We start from the raw sequence: 7,268 nt of genomic DNA, 5'->3' as shown, positions 1-7,268 counted from the left end.
AGAGAGAGAGAGAGAGAGAGAGAGTGTGTGTCCTGCTGTGGCCTTGTAGGATAAGCACTGGACCACTAGGTCAGTTTGAACTGCAAGATCGACAGCCGCTTCTCAGAAACCCTATGATATGATATGATATGATTGATATGATATGATATGATATGATATGATAATGATATGATATATGATATGGTATAATATGAGTGGGAACCCACTGGATGGCACTTAGCAACAACAATGTACAAGACTGTCCCTCACAACAAATACAGCCTCAAATGTCAATAGTGCTAAGGATGAGAAACCCTCACTGAGGTTGATCCAAAGGTATTAAACTGGGAGTTATGGCTCTAATATAGCTGGTTTTACTCCACTGATTTTTTTTCTTCATAGGCATTTACTTAATTATTTCCAATGAGCTGGATTTAAATTACTTCAAAATGGATGTAGCAATTTCAGCTTGTTCATTCCTGATAGAGTGATAGCTGATTCATCCTTATGCTACAAGTGTAGTCGTTAGTAATCTTCCCTCAATATTTTTTGACCCTAATGACTTTGAAATAACTACTCACTTAAAAATAGCTTTCCACTTAAGTCTGTCATGGAGGCAATCACATTGTTTCTAAAACAGCAATAAAACAAGTACTTTTCTGCAACCCCTTTTCTGTTTGTGTCAAATTCTATACAAATCTGGGATAGCATTATGGCTTGTGACAGGAGACATCTTCTTATAAGGTGGTATCACATTCTCTAATCTCTAAGTGCAGACACTTTCTCTTCATTCTCTGTAGGCTTCTTTTCAAAACACCACAATGAAATCACTCCTTTTTCCTTCCAAGATGAAACCTAAGATACCACAGAGTATTAGCAGCTCATATATTCATCAGATTTTTTTTTTGAAGATAAGGTTTCTTCTATGTCGAATATGAAAAGGTATTTTCATGCTATCTCTTTGACTTATTCTCCTGTGCTTTTCTCTTTACGTTTTCACATTATCCACAGAAATACCCGGTCTTCTTTCTTTTTAAACAGTGTGGCTTTTAAGCTGAGCAGACCCTGGTGGAAATGATCAGGGAGGATTTTATAGAAATATTGCTTCCACAGCAGAGCTTAGTCCCCCCCACGTCTAACAGAATGAACGAGAACAGTGTTTGTCCTCTTTAAGCTCCGAAACACGGAGGATGTTTACCAGTCCTCCTTTATCAAAATCTTCTGCTCTGGAGATTCTTGAAAGACAAATCAAAAATAAAGTGTTTTCTTTTTTTTCTTTTTCCATTTCAGCTATTGATATGCTATTCCGTGCTAAAGGATATTGATTATGATCTTGGGTAGAAAGTAGAGCAGAAAATGGAGAGGAGCAGTTCTCTGTTGTACTAGTCATTTCCCTCTGACAACTGCTGCCTCTACAAAGCAGGGTCACTTCGTGGCATCTCACTTGGGGCCTCCGTGTCCTCATTTGCTAGAAGGAATATAAGCTGCACCTCCGGCCTGTCCCACCTCTACACAGGTTTTTTTTGTTTGTTTTAGAGAGAGACAAAAGTATATTAGTAGTTACTATAGACTGGCAGGGAAGGGAGGTGGTGGAGGGAATGGGGAGTTATTGCTAAAAGGTAATAAACTTCTGTTTACATGGTTAAAAACATTTGAAAAGAGTGGTGCACACCTGATGACTTTTAAATCACTGAACTGTACACTTAAAAATGGCAAATGTTTTGCTATATATATTTTATCACAGTGAAAAAATTAAAAACTAATCACAATCATGATAGCTTGTTAGCCAGCCACTTTGTGTTTTTATAGCTCCTCCCCTCCTTTTTAAATTACGAGCGTATTTCTTTGTCACACATAGGAATCTATTTTATTTTTGACTGCACTCAGACTTAGAGGTAGAAGCTCTCAGAGGGGACAGCCTCCGTCTCTTGGTAATCTGTTCTTGACATTTTTTCTTTGACCTCCTTCATCCTCTTGCATATTTTCAGTCTCCTCCTCATTTTTCTTAGTGTACTGTTTCTTCAGAGCTGAAGTTTGTGTTGCAGGACACCTGGAGTAACAAGATGTTGAATCTTGGGTGCTTTGGTCCTGGGTTTCTTGCCTTCTGTGTTCAGTGGCCGGCAAACATTATCTTCTTTAGAGAGATGGAAAAGTTTGCAGATCCTGCTAGCTCTTCAGGATCCCAGGTGATGAGGCACAGTTGTATCAGTCAGTCCTGGGATAGCTTTCTCTCCTTTCTTTAAAACAATAACCAAGTTGAGAACACACAGGTTGGCCTCCTCAATGCAATCCGGAGCAGATTTACACTTTCTTTCTCCAGTTCTCCTTGGTCTGGAACAGGAATACCCCTTACTCAGAAGCAAATGGATGCGGCCAGGTCAAGACTCCTTGCTTCATGGGAAAACCTTGCTTGTCATTCCTACCACTAATGTGCAAAACATAATGTGTCATCAACAACTTCTGTGGCCATTTGTTTCTCATAAAAGTTCATCATCTGTCGTCCACTTCAATGAGTTTCTGGCAGTCAGTGGCTGGGAAGGAGATATTCAACCTCATGGTAAAGCAGCTGATGGCCTCCGTAGCACCACAGGCAAGAGCACCCCATTTTTGATACCCAATATCTAAGTTGTCCATTCCTATCAACTCAGTGTACTGAGGAGACAAACTTGATCCTTGATATGAAGAATCCTTCCATTTTGATAGGAATTTTAAGCAACTGCATCCATAAACAAAGGTCCAGTTCATCAAATTGTAGCAATTTACATTTGTTCCCTATATCAAACTTCTTTATTTTCATCTGGCTGAGTTCTGGTCAGCTAGCCATCCAAGCTAAGTCAAATGGGTACTACCTGCAAATTTGGGTGTTTTTACATACCTCCCCCTACTTCATACCAGCTGGCCGCTTCACTCATCAGTGTCCATGGGCTCAGGAGTTCACACATTTCTCTAAACTTCAGACCAGCTAGCCTTTCCTCTTCTCTCTTTCATTTCAAGGTCAAAGAATGTCAACGGAACATGGCCAAACTCAGCCCATGTCTTCACTGCTGCATTTCTCCTACTGCCACTCACAAATAGACCAGGATGGTCACCAGCGAGCATACTAGACTATTTGTGGGTTCCCCTTGAATTTCAGTCTTAGATGGGGGTTTTCCATGATGGGCTGACTTTTCTTGCCTTAATAGCTCTCAGGTAAACAGCTTGCTTGATATTCTAACAGTCTAACAGTCTGCTTTGTTTCTGTTGGTCTTTTTTTCAATAAGTATTTTCCGTTCCTCTAGCTGTTCAGGGTTGGTCTGCATGTCTTTTCAAATAGATCTTATTTTGTAAGTCTGAGGTTTAGATAGCAGCTTTCCCAGGGTCACACAGCAAAGAAGTGATGGTCCTGGACTTTGAACCACTATAGTTTAACTTCACATTAAGCTATGTCTACTTTATCTGACAGACAGGATTATTTTGCAACCAAAGCTGCACCTCCGGCCAGTATTTTATGAATATTTTGCTCTCAGAACCATTTGTGATATTGATATGCTGTTATTGTTAGATGCAACCCTGTGCACAAAAGAACAAAACTCTAACTGTTCTTGTGCTATCATCACAATTATTGCTCTTTGAGCCCAATGTAGCTGTTACTGTATCAATTCGTATCACTGAGGTTTGTCTTCTTTTTCACTGACCCTCTGCTTTATCAATTATGATGTACTTCTCCAGAGACTGCTTCCCCCTAATAACATGTCCAAAGTCAGTTACAGTCTCCCCGGCCTCACTTCTAAGGAGCTTTATGATTATACTTCTTTCAAGACTGACTTGCTTGTTTTTCTAGAAGTCCATGGTATGTTCACTATTCTTTTCCAACGCCATAATGCAAGTGCACCAATTCTTCTGCCATTTGTCTGTCAGTTTGTTCTACTGTGAGGATTTGTGTGTTGCTATTACTCTAGAAGCTATGTCATCAATATTTTAAATACCAGTCAGATCACCTATGGTAGATAATTTCAGTGGAACTTCCAGACTGAGGCAGACTAGGAAGAAGGACCTACTTAACAACAATAACAACGAATCAGTGACAATCTTATAGATAGCAGCAGAACATTGGTATAGTGCTGGAAGATGAGCCCCTCAAGGTGATCACTATGGGACCCTAGAAATAGTATAGTCATGTCTCTATTCTCATAGATTGCCAAAGAGCACTGTGTGTGTTATAGCTGAATGGTAGTTCTTAAAGTTTTAATAAAAAGAACTGAGCCCTGACTCCTTAGGCAGAGGCTAAAGATAATAGCAAAGAGTTACAAAAGGTGGAAACAAAAAGTGTTTTGTTCTTAAAATTTTGTCTTCAAAATTTCAGTGTACCATAAATAAATTAATAGATTTATGAAGTTCTAAACTCATACTTAATATTACAAAAAAGAGAAGCACAAAGGCACTGACTGGTTTTGGCTTCTGTGTTATTCCCATCCTTGAATGGGGTATGAGGTATATTCTTTCTCCATCTCTTGAGATGCCTTCTCACTATTTTTAATTTTTTTTTTTTTTTTGATGCTGGGTTAATTACTGTAACTTATTAAACATGCTCGTTATCTTGTAATGCTTAAGAGAGATGCTATGGTTTCTTTTCCTTCTTGGACACTGGATAAACCTTCATTCGATTAAGAGAAAATGGAAGGCTCCCATTGTTAAAAATAAAAGAGATAAATCTCTAGTTAAATATATTAAATAAAAATATTATACTTGGTTGAACATGAGAATAACAAAACATAAAAAATACCATTATAATATATTCTACTTCTCTTAATTTGACACTAAACTGCTTGCTTTCCTTTACACATAGTCAACATCAGCACACCAGAAGGTTGGTAGTTAAGAAACAAGCTGTTAAACATTAAAGTAGGATCTATGTAATTGAATGTTTTTGGTATGACTGTGTTCTAAATATATGATATTAAAATACTGTTCCAGAGAGATATTTCATTACTGACGTCTAATCATGTTGTTGCTTTTTTTTCTAACCAAGCAAAACTATGAAGTGCTGGAAAGAAAGCAGTTTCATTTTAAACAACAACATTTTATTAATCTTAGCAATAAAACCAAGCTCAAATCTCCAAATGAAATCACCCTACTTTTTAAGATATCTCTTCTCAGTTTGGTGATCCTTTCGTAATGCTGAAAGATATGGCTGTACTTAACATGTTAAGGCATTCCCATAAATAATGTACACAATAAAAATTAATTATGCTTGTTTATTACATCAAAATAAAATCTAAACTATGAAATTCACAAGGAGAATTTCATAGTCAAATATGGAGCATTATCATTGATGTTTATGACCATAACATTTTTAATGTCACTGACAATTTGTGAAGACATTAAGGCAATAATCAGATGATAATAATGTCTCACATGTATAATGCTTGCACAAATTCACAAACATTTATGCCATTTTATTCTATGAATTAAGTAGTGAAGATATTGTTATAATCTTTTACATATGGGGAAATTGAGACCATGGAAATTTATAAGATTTGCTCTAGTACACAGGGCAACTTAACTGCAAAGAAACAAATCAAGATGTTTAATTTAAATGCTTGCGAGCTAATTATAAACTAGGTTAAATTGATGCTCAATTTTACATTTGTGAAATTAAAAGGCTATTGGTGCAGAGTGTTTTGGCTGACATGACTTGACCAATGAATATTTTATCTCAGTCCAAACATAAAACATTCTAGCTTTATAGAAATACCACAAAGTGATTTCCTTTGTTAGCCACAAAGCTGTGTTTGTTAAAAGGTAAAGTTGTAGAAAAAAATTTTCCTGATTTTTCTTGTAATCCTTATTTTATTTTCTCTGATTAGCAACTTACATTTTAACAAAGATAACTGCTGTTTTTGGGTGCTGTTGAGCGGATTTTGATTCACAGTGAACTCATTTGCCAGAGTAAAAATGTCCCATAGGGCTTCTTCCTAGGCTGTAAACTTTATGGGTTGCTAACTGAAAGCTCCTTGATTTGAAACAACTAAATGCTCTGCAGAAGAGAGATGTGGCAGTCTGTGTCCGTAAAGATTATAACCCTGGAAACTCTGTGGGCCCTTTTGATTTTCCCTAAAAATTATTGTTGTTGTTAAGTACTGTGGAGTCGGTTCTGACTCATAGTGACCTTGCACAGGGTTTCCGAGGCTGTAAATCTTTACGGGAGCAGAACACTTCATCTTTCTCTCATGGAACCACTGGTAGTTTTGAACTGCTAACCTTGAGGTTGATAGCCTGACTCATAACCACTACGCTACCAGAGCTCCTTCCCTAAAGATTACAGCCTAGAAAACCCTATGGGACAGTTCTTCTCTGTTCTATAGGGTCACAATGATTTGGAATTGGCTCAGCAGCAATAGATGTTAGGTTGAAATCTTAATGGGAGCTTCTGGTGGGTTCAAATTGCTGACCTTTTGATTAGCAGCTGAATTCTTAACCATTTGTACTACCAAGCTCCTTAAAAAATGCAATTAGAAATGGAAATTTGTTATTGTTGGTAAGTCTCATTGAGTCGGTTCGGACTCGTAAAGACCTTGTATATGGTTTCTGAGGAGCAGCTGGTGGGTTTGAACTGCTGACCTTGTGGTTCACAGTCCAGTGCTAATCCTACAGCACCACACCAGGAATTCAGAAATGGAAATAATGGCTATTCCAAATATCTACATATACACCCTCAGAAGAGATAAGTAGGAAGAAAACACAAGGGTATTTTGAATGTTGAAATAATTTTCTAAAGTGGATTTGGTCCTCATTCATAATGAAAGTTACGAAATTTGGAGATGGATAATTGTATACATCCATATCACAGCTAACATGAAAATATTTTTTAAAAAGTAACCAGTTTCATAATTTCATGTTGCTGGATTAGAATATCAACTTTCTTATCTAATAGAGAAAAGTCAACCCAGCTAAACAGTTGGGCATCCAACTGTTATGATAATTAAATGTGTGAATTATAATTTTTTAGAATGGTTACTCTGACTTGCCTAGAAGAGAGTTCTTATTCAATCTCCTCTATCTAGACTAGGGAGCAGCAAAACTTGTCTATAAGAGTCAAATATTCTAGGTCTGTAGGACATACAATATTTGTTGCAATTATTGAACTCTGTTATTTTAGGTCCAAAGCAGCCATAGACAATGTGCAAACAAATGGGTCAGCTATGTTCCCAAGCCAAAAACCAAACCCATTGCTGTAGAATCAAATTCCAAACCATGGTGACTCCCAAAAGGACAAAGTAGAACAGCCTCAAAGGAGTTCTGAAGTTGTA

General features: G+C 37.3%; 1 pseudogene; it reads right to left on the bottom strand.

The window, feature by feature from the left end:
* Nucleotides 1-1,846: 1,846 nt before the first annotated feature.
* On the bottom strand, nucleotides 1,847-2,535 carry LOC102828876 (annotated as a pseudogene).
* Nucleotides 2,536-7,268: the final 4,733 nt, after the last annotated feature.

This window comes from Chrysochloris asiatica, unplaced genomic scaffold (assembly GCF_000296735.1).
Source record: "Chrysochloris asiatica unplaced genomic scaffold, ChrAsi1.0 scaffold00206, whole genome shotgun sequence".
NCBI classification, from domain to species: domain Eukaryota; kingdom Metazoa; phylum Chordata; class Mammalia; order Afrosoricida; family Chrysochloridae; genus Chrysochloris; species Chrysochloris asiatica.
This window is presented reverse-complemented; position numbering and strand designations above follow the sequence as displayed.